We start from the raw sequence: 13,664 nt of genomic DNA, 5'->3' as shown, positions 1-13,664 counted from the left end.
GCGACTGCCTGCATTAGAGCGGTCACAGGGTCCTCGGCCGAGATATTCATAATCCGGACGACCAAAGAAAGGCTTCACAGTCTGTCTAGCCCTTGGTGGTTGTGCAGATTAGTCCTACCACCTCCGACCCCAAGCACCACCCAGGCAGGAAATAATAACACAGCCCGTGCAGCGCTTGAAACCACAGGTGGAGAACGTCGTCTTATCAGGAACCAGAAACGCCAAAGACCCCCTGACCACTGTAAGGCAACGGAGGGTTAATCAACACAGGGAATGGACAACAAGCCTTTATGATAGAATAGCAGAAAAGGGGCTTACCCGAAAGTGAAGGAGAGGGTGGCCTGAGATGTGTGGTGGAGTAGTGGGGGTACAGCAGGCACTGGTCGATTGTGTCTCTGACAGGACTCGTGATGTAAAACTCCGAGGCAAATACGTGGGACAATCCGTGAGCAGTCTAATAGGCAGTTCCGGGGTCAATAACCAAAGTTCAGTGTTCAAGGGAATATCCGTAGGCAGTCCAGTGAGCAATTCCGAGTCAAGTAACCAGTAGCAAACAAACAGCGTGATATCCGGGATAAAGAATGAGGCAATCCGTGTACAGTTCCGTGATCAAGTAGTCGTGGTAGCAAAATCCAAAAAACGCCAAAGCAGTCCGTGAAGGAAGCAGCTGTGAAGCGGTGCTTCCGTGTTTCTCTGCTCCCTTTAGCTTGTGTGGAAGGTCACGTGATCACATCACGGGAGGGGAACGTGAGTAGTCTGTGTCACGTGACCCGTGATGATGACGAAGGCCGTTGTGGATGCCTTGTCACGTGACGTGCGGTTCTGTGTGTGCCCAATCGGCAGCGCCAGTTGTGTGAAAACCTCCATGGGAGGTGCCAGTGAAGGAAAGGGCAAAGATCCCTCGGGCCGTGATGTACGGGTCTCCTCTGTTTGGCAGGAGACCCTCGCCGCTTGCCTGCAGGGACACGTAGGCCACGTGAGTCTTGATGGTGGCGAATGTTGGGAGACACGACAGGAGGGCATTAGTCTCTTGTCGGGCAGAATGAACCTCAGCACGAAGCTCTCCTAGTAATTGGGCCAATTGGTCCATTTCTTATGTCTCCATGGCGCCTAGGTGGATTTGTTATGGTAGGCTTTGCATTTTGTTACGCTCACCTGGTATCCACAGGGCAAATACTGGATGTATCTTCCGAAGAGGTTTTGGCAAGTCCAGACGGAACACTACTGGATTTATCTGTCGACATATGGTAAATGGACCGATGTATCTAGGGGCGAACTTCCCCATGTGGATCCGCTTGGGTAGGTATTTAGTCGACAACCATACCTTATCCCCTACTTGCCAATTTGGACAATCCTTTCTCTTTCTATCAGCCCACTTCTTGTATTCTTGTCGGCTTTCAGAAAGAGTCTCTTGGGCTTGCTTATGAGTCTGTTTCAGGGTTTCCAAAAGGAAATCGATAGCACTGAAAGTTGGGGCAGAGAGCAGCGATGCGGTGGGCGAGAAGTGCCAGATACTGGTTGAACAGCCAGGGAGAGAGGTTAGAACCCTGGGGGACACCACAGGTAGAGAAAAAGATGTCAGACAGGAAAGACCCCAGTTGGACCTGGGAGGGTCGATTTGAGAGGAAAGAGGTCAGCCAAGCCAGAGCCTGACCAGTGATACCCAGGTTATCACGGAGACGGTTGAGCAGGATGGTATGGTTGACAGTATCAAAGGCAGAAGAGAGATCAAGCAAAATGAGAACACATGGAATGTTAGAGTCAAGGTTCGAGAGCAGGTCCTCACGGATGTTCAGGAGAGCAGTTTCTGTGCTTCTGGCAGCTCTGAAGCCAGACTGATAGTCATGAAGGCTACCAACAGATTCAGCATGGAGATTAAGCTGGGAGATGGCAAGTTTCTCCAGGAGCTTGCCCAGGAAAGGAGTGATAGAGATAGGGCGATAGTTAGCTGGGCAGGACGGGTCGGAAGAGGGTTTCTTAAGAAGGGGGTGCACAAGGGAGTGCTTGAGAGGGGATGGGAAGACTCCAGAGGCGAAGGAGTGATTGCAGAAGTCAGCAAGGGCAGGAGCCAAGGAGTCGATGTGGTCCTTAATAGTTTTGGAGGAGCAGAGGTGGACCTGTGTTGACGAGACTTTCATAGATCGGACTTGTCTCGAAACCCCATCAGCAGAAAAAAGGGGAAAGGCAGAGAAGGAGAGAGGAGGGGTTGCTGCAGAAGGGCCAGAGGATGGGCAGGGAATAGAGGGGAGGAGGTGATGGGAGGAGAGTGAGGACAGGATGTCCTGAGTTTTTGAAATGAAGTGAGAGGCCAGTGCCGTACAGAGAGCCTGGGAGGGGACAGGAGAGGTAGAGACTGCGGCAACAAGTACACAAGTTCAGTAACCAAGAAAGGAAGGAAAGGGACTAGGATGGGGTAAGCTGAAAGAAGCAAAGGATACAATACCGCGAGCTACCGAGTACACGTCTGGTCGCTACTTCGCAATAGCATTGAGACGCGCGTGGCCGCGGAGGCGTGGCACATTTATGGGACGTACAACGTCCGCCATGAAGGCTGGTGCGAGGCGTGTCATGTGATACAGCCATGTTGGAAGAAACAATGAATACAAGCCCCGTTGCGATAAGGACCAGAAAGTCCAGAAGGGGCGCGTTCTGTGGGTCATGACAACTTCCTTGTCAGAGACATCAGCCTTAATGTTTGGGTATCTATACAGGAACGCCCATCCATCCATTTCTGGGGGGGCGCTGACCTGTCAGTTCCATCATGCTTGGTCTATTAAATTCTTGATGGCCTCGTGGTTTCCGGCTCATGTGAACCAGCAGCCTGAAGTCAGCAGTGCACAAAGTGTTAAATGGGTTTGAGTCCCTTAGTACAGAGGTCCTTATACTATGATCAGGGGTTGCCCTGTCCCTCTCTACCTGTTCAGGGTCTCTCCAGTTAGGATTAAATCTAGCACCCTCTTTCTCCAACCTTGCTAGTTTCTCCTTCTCAGCCCCTACTTCTTGATAATAAGCAACAATCTTAGCCTTTTGCTCAGCTATCAAGGCTTTACTGGCCTCTATCACCTGCTCTTGAGCTACCACCTGCCGGTGGAGCCCCTTTTTCTCCTCACAGAGGGCCTCATTGTCTCTCTGCGCTTCCTGTATGGTTTGGGAATAATGAGACAATTGATGTTACAGGAGACTCGCCTTCTGAGTTTGTGCATCTTTGGTTTGGGTGTTCTCTTCCAGAGCACCTTCTACCTATCTGTTTTTAAATTTCTTACTTCTTGGCCTAGGGCGTCTTTCTCCTTAAATTTCTTACTTCTTGGCCTAGGGCGTCTTTCTCCTGATTTAGGGTGCCCCTGTCATGATGCCTACCCCCGGGCATCCAGACCAAGTCCAGCAACCGCAGAAACAGGCATCATGTCACCCAGAGAAAGCCCAGCAACCCTTGTTAGGGGCTATATGGGTACAGTCCTGGCGTCTATGGCGCCAGGCTCATATGGGGAAAAGTCCTGGTGCCAGGCTCATATGTTAAAACTTACCTGATGCAGACCATGCTGCAAGAGATCGAAGCCCATGTGAGGCTTGGAAGGGACTACTTTACCTAGGGACTATTTTGTTACTCGGGTGTGGTTGTGGAGGAATACCTACCTGGGACTACTTTGGAGGCTATTTAAACCACACCCGAAGGGCAGCACACGCTTCGCGTTATTCTGCATCCTGCAGCGTAACGCTCACCGTGCCTGCAGTCAGCATCCAGCCTCGTGCCACGCCCACCTCGAGTCCAGAGCGCCTAGAAAGAAGGGAAAGAAGAAGAAAGGTTAGAACAAGAACATTATTGGGTTTCTTACCTGATTCTGGATTCATCGCACCTTTGAACGAGAAAAAGACTTTATTTTAAACACGGCGCATCGCCAGCAGCAGCACTGTGCCATACTCACCGTTCCTCGCAGCATCTCTACGATCCGGCGCTGTCTCCATCATTAAGTTGCTGCATTCCAGCACCTAAGGGGGACAAGAAAACAACAAGGTGAGCCGAGGGGAAACAAATAAGGACAATCTCTTGCCACCATATACTTACCAGATTTTACCGCCAGAGGTATTATTCACGAGCATGCCAAATCTTCTTACGCCGCGCCTGTAAGAAAAGAGACAGCAGCGAGTTAAACTTTGGCATTATTTAACGGACAGTGTGGGATAGCACAGACTCTTACCTGAACGCTTTCAGCTGCCACAGAACTATCTTATTTTGGATCTAAGCTGCAAGATAAACAAAGGAATTGGACAAGAGTGATTATTCAGACATTTTTGAACTCTTTACAACTATATACTTACGGCCCTTCGCCAGGAGTTTTGGAGCCAAGATTTGTCTAGAACTCTTCCAATATCCTCAAGCCAGTGAAGTAACTGGCCATCAACGCGCCCCTGCGTTCCCCGCAGGATGGAGAGCTCATCATTCAAAACTATAAGGTGAGCTTGGTGAACGGGAATATCAGAGGTGATAAATGGGGACGCAGTGAGGGGCTATTACTCAACTCCACGGGTGGCTAATTCCCTTTCTCCGTCTTTAGGAGACTACTTCTACGGGTCAAGCAGACGAAGCTAGGTGGGCCAGTCCAGTCAGTCATCTCTGCCCTAAGCATCACGTTGGTGGAGACTGTGGCTGTCCAGTTCCGCCCGACACCCCTGTGGGAACCAGGTGAGCGTAACAGCCCCTCTGTTCAGCCAGGTCATCCCTTTGTTTCTTTTTTTTTGAAAATTGTATTTATTGTTTTCAAATACAAACATAAAACTTGGAATTAAACAATATCCCCCCCAACCCTCTCCCTTCTCCTCCCACCCCCGGAAGAACTTCTTGGAGTCTTTCTGTATGGGTAAGTCTTATGCACTGAAATGTTCTGTTATTTTAATTTTATGGGGGCACCATTGTTCCATATAGTCTGACTGTAAATAGTCTTGGACCGTTCCCCATTACTTTGTGAAAGATCCGCCCGTCCCTAGAATTGTATGCGTTAACTTTTCCATTGCCATTTGTGACCAGACCTTCTGCAGCCATGTATAGACCAGTGGAGGGTCTCGCTTTTTCCAATTTTGGGCTATTGCTGCCCATGTCGCTATGACCAGTCCCATGAAGCTCCTCCAATGTGACTTTGTGTATTTCCTGGCTGCCTTGTCTATCATTCCGCATAGCCACACCTTTTCCCCCAACTGTTCTGCTTCTGGAAACATTTTTCCCATCTCAGTCTTTACCTCAGACCAGAAGCCCTTGATCCCCTTACAATCCCACCATATGTGTTTCCACGTTCCCACCTCGGCGCAACCTCTCCAGCATAGGTTAGATGATTGAGGGTAGATTGTGGGAAGACTCTCTGGCGTGTAATGCCATTGGGTTACTACTTTTACCCACATCTCCCTCGTTTGAACAGATCAGGTCAGTTTTGGAATGTTTATCCACCGGTCCAACCATTGTTGTTTTGGGATATCCTCCCCCAGTGTTTTCCCCCACTTGACCATGTATGCCCACTTAACTTCCTCATCTTGGGAGTTTATAAAGGTGTATACTGTCGAGACCAACTTCCTAGACCCCGAGTTGGTTATAACATATTGTTCGAACGGAGTGAGGTCTCTTGTTGCTGCCCTTTTGACTTCTGTTGTTGACAGCCAGTGCTTGAGCTGGTCGTACTTAAACCTCCCTCCCTCTGTGAGGTTCATTAGGGATTTACAAGTCTCGAACGTTCTGATTTCTTGGTCTTGATACATTTCCCCAATTTTCGCACACCCTGCGGCTTCCCATTTCTCAAAGGCCCCCCGCTCCATACCTGGCGGGAATTGGGGGTTCCGACAAATGGGTGTGAAGGGGGCTTCCACCGTGGTCATGACACCCCTTCGCGTCTGATCGCCCCAAGCCTCCAGAGTGGTCCTCATGACTGCGCTGATGTGGAGGTTGGGGTGCCTATGTTGTTTTGCTTTCCACAGGAGTTCCCTCAAAGGGGATCGGGCAACTGCCCTGTCTTGTGTGGCCCAGATTGTTTGTGGGTCTTCTCCCAGCCATTCCCACAGCACCCTTAGTCGCGCTGCCTGGAAGCATTTTTGAAAGTGGGGGAGGGCCATCCCCCCATTCGAGTAGGTGCTGTGAGGACCACCCTGGCAACCCTCGGGAGTTTCCTTTTCCAGATGTAGGACGAGATTGCCTTTGAAAGTGCCTTGAAGAACGATCTGGGAACCTTGATTGGGAGTGCCTGGAAGTAGTATAATAGCCTAGGGAGGATGTTCATCTTAATTGACTGTATTCTGCCCCACCATGAGACCGTCAGGGGGTTCCAGCGCTCCAGATCCCTTGTTATGTGTCCTAGGAGTGGGGATAGTTGCCTTCGTATAGTTTCCCTACCCTGTGTGTCAGAGTTATTCCAAGGTACTTGATCCCTTTTTCTGCAATTTTGAGGTCTAATGCTGCTGCTTCCCTTTCTACCTCCTCTTATTCACCTGCCAGGATCAATATCTCTGATTTTCTCCTATTGATTTTAAGGCCTGAGATAGCCCCGAATGACTCTAGTTCTCTAACTATTGCCGCCAGTGTCCTCCCCGGGTCTTCTAGGGCAATCAGCATGTCATCAGTGTAGGCTATCACTTTGTGTTGTCTGCCTGCCATTTCTATCCCCTTAATGTGAATGGATTCTCTGATTTTAATTAAGAATGGTTCCAGGAAAATGGCATATAGGAGGGGGGAAAGTGGACAACCCTGTTTAGTACCCCTTGAGATGTCTACCCTTTCTGAGACCTCCCGATTGATGGCTATCCTAATTGATGGAGTGTTATAGTTGGCTCTAATCATAGCTATATATTGATCCCCAAATCCCATACGTTTTAGCGTTTTAAACAGAAGTGACCACTCCACCCGATCGAATGCCTTCTCAGCGTATACTGAAAGTAGCATTGCCGGAGTGTGAGTGATGCCCGTCTTTTCGACTAGGTGTATGAGTCGTCTAAGGTTATCGTGCATTTGTCGACCCTGATTGGTCTAGGTTTATCAGGTTGGGCAGGAGTGGGGACAATCTTGCTGCCAGGATTTTTGTGTAGATCTTGGAGTCCAAATTTATCAGGGCTATGGGGCTGTAGGAAGCAGTGTATGAGGGGTCTTTTCCTGTTTTATGTAAGACTAGTACCTTTGCTTCATTCATTGTCGGAGTCACATTCCCGCTTTCTTTGAAGGTATTTAGGAGTCTGGTTAGGAATGGGGCTATATTGTCCACATATTTTTGTTGTTTGGGAGGTCTGCTATTGACCTTTTTAATTTGTCTTCCCTTATCGGGCTCTCAAGTGCCGCTCTATCTTCTTCGCTTATTTGTGGGATGGGGAGGGACTGTAAGTATGCGTCTTGGGCACTCCTATCCGGAATTTCCGTGGTATACAGCATTTGATAGAACTCCCTAAATGCCTCTCCCAAGTCATGGGTACACGTTAAGATCTCACCGTGTGAGTTTTGGATGTTTTTAATCGACATTGCCTTCTGTTTTTTGCAGAGTTGTCGGGCTAAGTATCTATCAGCGTTGTTGGCCCTAATATAGTAGCGTTGTTTGAGATATAAAAGTGATCTCTCAGCTTTTTTGGTGCAAAGCATTTCCAGTTGCCCTTGTGTGTGTCTCAATGCCTTTTGTAAGCTACGGGTGGGGTGTGTCAGAAGTTTCTCCTGGGTGTCCGCTATTTTGCTTTCGAGTTCTCTCTCCCAACTGTACCTCTGTTTATCCTCGGAGGCCTTCAGAGCTATCAGTTTTCCGCAGATCACCGCCTTGGAAGCCTCCTACACCGTTCCCAGTGAGACGTCTCCTGTGTCGTTTTGGGCAAAATATTCGATTGACATATCCCTTATCGTCTCTCCCATTACAGGGTACTGGAGAAGGTCCTGGGGGAGCCTTCCCCGGCCAAAACCCCCCACCCCTTCCCAGGGTTTTCACTTCCATCCATAGCAGAGCGTGGTCTGACAATGAGATTGATCCGATTTCCATTCCCTGTATTTTGCCCACCAGTCCCACTGATACCCAAAAATAGTAAATTCTCGACGTAGTGTTGTGTACATGCGAGAAATACGTATACCCCCTCTGGTCGCCCTTCAGTTCCCTTCATAAATCGCATAGAGCCAGTTGTTCCATCTTTTGCCTGAGATACTTGGATGGTGCCCCTTGGCCTTGGGATCCCACCTTGCTTCTATCTGTTTGTGGGTGCCATGCCAGGTTAAAGTCTCCCCCCAGTAACACCTCTACTTTTGCAAAAACCTCGAGCTTCCCCAGTGTGTCCCGCAGAAAACCATCTTGCCCCGCTTTGGGAGCATAGATTGAAGCCAAGGTGAGGCAGTCTCCCTCTATCATGGTGTTTACAAATGCGAACCTCCCGTTCTTGCCTATGAGTTTGTCTATGAGCCTGAAGTCCCCTCCATCTGCAACTGTCTTTACCGGGTTGCAATTCTGGGGGCTTACCCCGGACCGCCGTTACGATGTTTCTCCGGATGCCGTTATTTGCTCACACCTCTCTCTCCTCCTGGTGTTCTAATCTTGTCCCCCGTGGAGTGACCAGAGCTGTCCTTGCCCACATTACTCAACCAGGGGCGTCTTGCAGTTCTCTTTTCCAGTGTTCTTCTTCCTTTGCTGCGCCGTTTCCCATCCCCTTTGTCTTCTTTGGTGCTCACCCCTAGCTTTAGTGTCTCTTTCCTCTGCTCTGTCTGCTTGTACCCCCATCATGTTGAGGCCTTCCTCCCAGGTGGTCGCTCTTCTTTGTTTGCTCTCCCATGTGAACAGCAACCCAAATGGGAACGTCCATTTGTAGCAAATTTGCCTTGCCACCAATTCCTTGACCAATGGGGCCATCTCTCTTCTTTTTTGTAAGGTTACAAGGGCCAGATCTTGGTACAGCTGAATGTCCTCCCCATTCATTCTTATGTGGTCCATTCCTCTCTCCCTCCTCAAGAGTTGTTCTTTTTGTGGGTATAAGGAGACGGTCACTAGCACGGCTCATGGTCTCTCCCCTGGCACTCCTGTTCTCTTCGGGCCCACCCTATGCACTCTGTCGATCCCAATTGCTTCCTTCTCTTGTGCCTCTAGGATGTTTCTGAACACATCCTGTACTGCCACTTTGAGGTCCTTGTCAAGCACCGACTCTGTCATATTTTTAATGCGAATGTTAGATCTTCGTGAGCGGTTCTCGAGGTCCTCGCATTGTATCTCTAGATTGTGGGTTAGCCTCACCAGGTGTTCCTGCATCTTGCTGATTTGTTGTGCTTCTTCTTCTGTATTTTGGAGTATTCGCTCGAGTGTGTCAGTTCACTCCTCCAGTTTGGCCACATCCAGCTTCAGCTCGTGGACCACCTGCTTCATGTAATTCCTAATCGTGGCAAACTGATCTTGTACTGTTGACAGGAACTTCTCCTGAAGTTCCATGAACCATGCGTGCATGTCGTCCCTAGAGGACGGCTGTTGGTGGGAGACGGGGGGATTTCTTTCGCCTGGTGGATCTTCCTGTGCCCATCCTCTAGTTTGTACTGGGGTGTCTGTTGACCACATTTGTATTAGGTCGGTGTCCTGTTTGGTGGTCTGGGAGTTCAACTGTGGCAAGGTCGCCTTCTCGTTAGCCTTTGACATGTTCTCCTTGGGCTTGTGGTGCTGTCTATAGTGGAGCCGGGGGAGACTTGTCGCGTCTCTGCCCTTCGCTAGATACCCTCCGCTTGGTGGCGTAGGGGGGGTTTTAAGACTGAGGGCAGATGTTTTGTTTTGAAGTGTCCTCTTGCAGCAGCGCCTGCCGTCCCGGCTGTTTCTCGTCTCCTGCTTTTGTGCGTGAGATGTCGCTTTCCTTAGCCACCCCAGCCTGGTTTGTATGGGGGGACCTCACTTTCTGGCCCCCTTCGCCCTGCCCCCGCGCCGAGGTGCTGAGTTGCTGGGTGGAGGCTGGGCTTCCCGGCCCCGAGTGTCTGTTGTGGAGCTGGGGAGTAATGCTGCAAGGGGGTGGGGGGTTCCCGTGCCCACTTGGCGGTGGGGGAATGGGGGCCCTCACCTTTTGTGCCTCCCGGCTTCTGCCGCCGTCCTCCCTCACAGTCTGGGCTTCGTTTCAGGTTTCACCCTGGGGCCGCGGGCGTCTGTTCCTCTTTCCCCACCACGGGAAGGTGCTTGGGGCGGGCGGTGGGGGGGAGGGAAGCCGCTGGAGTCGCTGGAGTCTCTCCCTGGAGATCTGCATGCTTCTGAGGTTATGGGGAGGAGGCCCTAAGCTTCTCCCAGGTGCTGCCGCCGTGCTCCTCAGTGTATGTGTCCGGGAGTGGCCCGTTTCCCTGCTCGGCCGCTCTGCTCCACCTCGGCTGACACCCCCTATGTTCTTCGGTGGGGGAGAGGCAGTCCACTTCTCCGCTCCGAGACCCTGTTTCTATTGGTTACGCAGGGTCGGAGTCATACAGCAGCCTGCGCCGGGGGTCACGAGGGAGGTGGGGCCCTTTCTTTTATTCCGTTGATCATCTGCGCATATTTGTGGTGCTTCTTAGTGGCGGCCTGGGAGGAGAGAGCTTTACGCACGTCTTCCTGCCCCGGCGGCCATTTTGGAATGGCAATCATCCCTTTGTTTCTTGATGGTATTTCGTTTTTGGCGTTCTTGATTAAAGTTTGTCTGGAGGTGAAGCTCTCTATCAATTCATTCCTTACTCTCCTCTTCCAAATTGTCAACCTGTTTTTGTAAAGCGATTACTTGCTCTGAACAGGCTCTGTTATATTTTATTTGTTGTTTTAATTTCAGTTGACCCTCCTCCAGAGAGTCAACCTTTTCCTGACACTCTACTTTTACTGCTTCTAGTTGGGCCTCTATGTCTACATTATTCTGCTATTGGAGAGCCAAGTCCTCTTTTAATTTTATGATGTAATTTCCAGCCCCTACTGGCTCTTTTGTAATTTTTGTTCTGCTAAATTTAGATAAGTCTGAATTTTATTTAATAGTTCAGATTGATTCTGTGCAAGAGTCATATTTTCTTCATGCTTTTCCTGCATCACTCCCATGTGGGGATACATGTAGGCCGCAAATCTAACAGTTTTGATTTGTTCCTCTTTCATTTTTGGGGTCATATATAGCTCACTCAATGCTTGGTGTAATAGGCCACCGTCATGCCAAGTATCCAGGTTCATGCTGGTGACCTGTTGTGTTATTTCCTGTAGCCAGACTTTTTCATCCTGTTCTGGCCATTCACCACCAAATAGCTTGTGCAGAAGGTGCTCCCTAGCCATATTGATTTCTACTGTGGTCATTTTCGACATGTTCTTTCTTTATTTATTTCTGTAAGGGTAACCTGTATTCTAATGCTTTCTGTCTATTTTAGGGATGATTTAGCTTTAGTTTTCTAGACAGAGGCCTGGTTCTTAGAGTATTTGTTTTTGGGGGGCGCTTGTACAGTGTAACCCAGTATTCCAACCACACAAAGTATCACTACCTTGCAGGTTAGTCTACTGTCATAGCACATCAGGGACCAACTGTGGCTGCTACCCTTTTGGGGACTTATTTACCCAGCAGATGTCATCTCTGTCCCTCTTGCAGACATATCAGATGAGGAAGGATAGCATCTGCTGGATCAAGGAGGCAGAAGGACCATCAGAAGCAAGTGGCTGTCCCAGGACTACAAGCCCCAGCAGTCCTGAAGGCAGCACGCAAAGATCCAGGCACACGGGGCCTGCAAACACTGCAGGAAACGCCCAGGGCAAAGCCCAAGCTAATGGGCATGCGCAAGTCGGGACCGCCTGTCACGCGCCTGTTCGCGCTCGACTTTCCTCACGGGCGGACGCATCCAGGAGAGCTCCGAGCAGGCAAACTTTACTGCAGGCCATACCTCGCCCAAATCCAGTCTCTGAGGCCCCGCTGCTTAAAAGATAAGTACTTTTCCACTTTAGTGAGACTCGAGCATGCCAATCCAATACTAACTGCATGGCAACTAGGGGGGGGTTGAGACGCGGGAGGCACCCGATCACTGAAAAGACCCTGAAGCGCACCGGAGTACAAGGTGCAGGGGACTACCCACAGAACTAAAACTGCATGTTACTAATCACATGGGAATTAGTGTGCGAACTGTTCGGAGAAACCGCGTTGCCCTGAATATGCATAGTAATTATTTCTCATTTGGCAGACGCAGCTCACAGTTTATAAGACACCGCTGGTGCCAGGGACAAGTCCAGACTTCAGGCAAATCACAGAAGCTAAGTCCTAATTCCTTTTACTTTTGAAAACCTTGAAAACTGTTTTGTATTGTGCAATTGAGTAACTGGTGCTGGACCAGCACAAAACCAGACAACTGTGCCCGAAAAGGCGCTTCTATCTTTGTGCATGTCATATTGTTTGTCGGTGCAAAAGGCACCAGAGTAAGTGCCTTTTAAGGCACACCCTTTTTCTGAAGGTCCATGTGTAAACAAACTATCATAGTCAAGGGTGCAGGCTTCTGAATCTGTGTCAAGGAGCCCAGCACTGTGCACCTTAAACCAAGGTGTCATTGGGGGAATAACTCAGTGCAGTATAACTGAGTGGTGAAACCCCTGGAGTGAATCCTGGACCTTGTACTTCTTTTCCAAAGCGATCTTTCTTGGATGGCACTAAGAACGGATTCCTCATCACCAGAAGGCCATCCTCCCAAATATCGTCTAGCACAGGGATAGCTACCACTGACTTTCTGGTAAACTCCCACCTTTGGTAAAGAGAACTCTCCCTTTTCTGTTCCGCTGGGAGAAGGTTAAATAACTTCACTCCCTGCAACATGAGAGCATGAAAAGAGCCAATCTCGTCTGGAGGGGAGTTTCTTTGAGGTAGATCCGTGGACTCACCGTTACCTGGCACCAGATCTTCAATCTAGTCAGTAGACTTAATGCGTGGCGAACCGTCCGACAGAAAGACATCAGTGTCGGTATCCGTGAGGATGGCTGGTGACAGAAGCGAAGCCCGTGGAGAGGTCCTGGAACATGGAGGAACCCAACCTTCTTTCACAGGAAAAGCATGGGGCTGCGAGGAAGGAGGATCAGTGAGGCTGGGAGTCATTGCTGAAGCTCTGAAACCAGCGTTTGTAATGTTGACAAAATATCAATGGACATGTCCTATGAGCCTAACGGAGTAGGGCAGCTCTGGAAGGTGTGTCAGCCTGGACAGGAGTCTGCTTAGAAATGTACTGGGAGCAGGTTCCAGTTGAGCAGGCACTTGCTTAGAAGTAACTGGTGGTGGTTGCATACTAAAAGGTGGAAGCACACTGCCTTTATCATCTTTGGGAAAACATCCCTTCCTGTGTGTCCATGTCAGAGTGATCTCCCTGTTGTAGCAGTTGTTCAATGGGCCCATGGCCGAGCAGGGAACAGCAGGTGGTGCATATAAGCGAAGCATGGTTTATTGGGATGAACAAATCTGCTGGAATGATATTTCCTTTAAGATATCCCCTAAGTAAATGTCTGTGCCGTTCCATCTGAAGCATTTTTTCTGAGTAGTTAATCTCCACACAATTGTGTCGTAACATTCTGACTATTCACTGTAGCACTGAAGAGGGGTGGGCCACTAATAATTTCCAGCATTTGTTAATCGCTATAACTTATAGTGGAGTTTTCTGCATTATTTATTCGGAAAGGGCACATTTTGTTACACATGGGACAGAAACCTAGAGAGTGATTAGCTTATTCTTATAACAAGTGGCTGCTAAA

The sequence above is a fragment of the Ambystoma mexicanum genome, chromosome 7p (assembly GCF_040938575.1).
Source record: "Ambystoma mexicanum isolate Mex_15411 chromosome 7p, UKY_AmexF1_1, whole genome shotgun sequence".
Lineage (NCBI taxonomy): Eukaryota > Metazoa > Chordata > Amphibia > Caudata > Ambystomatidae > Ambystoma > Ambystoma mexicanum.
The sequence above is the reverse complement of the archived record's forward strand: the minus strand, read 5'-3'. Positions refer to the sequence as shown.